The following is a 2,532-nucleotide window of genomic DNA, read 5'->3' as shown; positions in this document are numbered from 1 at the left end:
TCGAACAAAAAATTTTAACAGTAAATACCAAATGATTAAAGGCAGTTTTTAACTGAAATTATTTATTTTATTGATAATATTTTTAGTAGAACAAATTATAATAAATGACCAGGATTGAATAACTTTAAAAACAATTAATTATTTGTTGTTTTGTAAGAGCGTACATTATTTTTAGAATAGTGAACCGAAGAAAGTCTATCGGTTTGTAACAATCTTGTACATTTGGCTACAATTGTCTATATCAATTTTTGTCTATATCAAGTTATTTTCGGGAATCTTACTTAAAAATAAACAATACATTTTATAAAACAATTAAATATTGTATACTTAAAAATGATATTAAGGTTTCGCAAAAAAGCAACAGACCTCACAACCAAAACAAATAACGAAAGAAAATACTTTTCACAATTTTCAAACGTAGCGGTTTATTGCCCGATAGAAATGTCATAAGAATCAAGGTGACGGCTGGTTATACATCTTTTTCTCTATACTTTCAAATATTATTGTTTCAAAATTCTTTACTTTACTGGTTTTCGAGATATCGGTGGTGGACCTTTTACCCACGGACCTTTATGCTCCGCTCAACCCTATATTTTGAATATATTAATTTATAAATAATAAATTTTAATTATTAATAAATAAACTAAAACTAATAAAATAATTTGAATTAGTATATGCATTAACTTCCAAATATCAAATTATTCCCGTGAATCACATCAAATATCATATCAAGAGAACCCTGTCTCATATTTTTAAGAGTAGACAGCTTTTATTGCAAAACTTTTTTATTACAATTTTCCACTCGCCTCGTCCACGAATAAGAATCCGCAATAAGAGTCGCAGTCGTATTTGGTCAAAAATCAGTCGGCGCTGTTTACCTAAACATAGTTTGCGAATGAATTAGAGTTCGGCCAAGTGGAAATAGCAAGAAGTAAATAACCAAAGAAAGCACAAAGGAAAAGAGCTTCAGTTTTATTCTCTTCAGCAATGCTGCATAGACACTGCATATAAGCTTCTCATAAAAGGCATTTTACTACCAGAGGAGAGAATTGTGGAGATAACCGTTTGATAATCGTGCATTATTCATACTGGGCAATCCGAGTAATGGACATGGAGGAATCTCCCAGAAGCATTCAACGTTTCAGCGAGTGGAGTGATTTTATAAAGTTGTTTTGAAGTAAAAATATATTTACATATGCTATCCTCAAAAAACGGTCCGCATAAAAATGTATGTAAAAAATCTGATGCTGATTTTTGTAAGGCAACTTGTAATATTACTAAAGAAGTCAACATAATTTTATTTTTTATTGAAAATCATAAACTATATTCTCGGATACATTTTAAATTAAATGTATTCAACTGAAATAGTAATTCATAACAAGTTTATTTATATTTTTGAACGGTTATTACCCTTTTCTATTTCATCGCTTCGAGCGTAATTTTATATTTTTTAGAACAACACAAATGCCTTCTTCGGTATGATATACTTGTGTTGACTTTAACAAAATTCAAACTATATGGACATGCATTCAAGTCAGTCAAAGTCAAAGTTACATTGAAGAATATATAATAAATAGTAATAAATCTATATAAAACTATACAAATGTGTGTTTATGAATGAAACTGATAACAAAAAACACTTACCAGTAAGGTCTGGTAATCGTGGATAAAACATGCCGGTTCGCGCCAGCCAGTCTAATTGCATGTGCTGCAGGTATTGTTGTCCAAAATGCTGCGGCGTTCTTAATGCCTGAACGGCATGATGATCCTTGTTCCCTACTGGACCATTTCCTACCGACGGCGGACCTTCGCCCAAAGGATGGTGAAAAGCCGACGCGGCCCCTGCTGTTAATAACTGCTGATGGTGCGGATGCGGATAAGCGTACATAGCCGGTTGAAATACAGCGGCCGCCGTAGGAACCCCTTGCATTCTTGCGTCTATGAGACCGGGCTTTGGAACAAACCGCGGATTTCGGTAGCAGCTGGGGTCGGAATCTTCACATCCTGGAGATATCGGAGGACTGTAACTTCTATTTGTAGAGGGTGGACTGTCGGAACTATCTTCCTCGTGACTAATAACTGACCGTGGTGGATCCGGCGCTCCATCTTCAGCGGTCGAATCGCTTGCCAAGAGCGCTTCTATGCAAAAAGATTTTTTTTGGGGAGGCGATGAGGAAGATGACAAGTTTAATAATGTGTTTTGATGCTGTTGTTGAGTGAGTTGCGGATGGTTGTGATGACTTATGGTTTCATCGCCACTTCTCGGAGAATCTTTTGTATAACATATCGGGGTAGCAGACATTATGATTATTTTGTTATGCAACCTAATTTATATATGACACTAGTTATCACTTGCACAAAACACCAGAACCTATTAAATGTTATTAGTTTTTATAAAACCAAAGTATGCATTGTCACTATAACGTATTTCTACAGTCCTTAAACATATTTATAAATCAATTTAATACTCCAAAACATTCAAGACCGAAAAGTAAAACATCCTGTGACCTAAAGAAGTTTTGCACATTCACT

This window comes from Ctenocephalides felis, unplaced genomic scaffold (assembly GCF_003426905.1).
Source record: "Ctenocephalides felis isolate EL2017-DRISC unplaced genomic scaffold, ASM342690v1 CF-g0.4_SCAFFOLD_01886, whole genome shotgun sequence".
Taxonomy (NCBI): domain Eukaryota; kingdom Metazoa; phylum Arthropoda; class Insecta; order Siphonaptera; family Pulicidae; genus Ctenocephalides; species Ctenocephalides felis.
Note: the sequence above shows the minus strand (reverse complement) of the source record.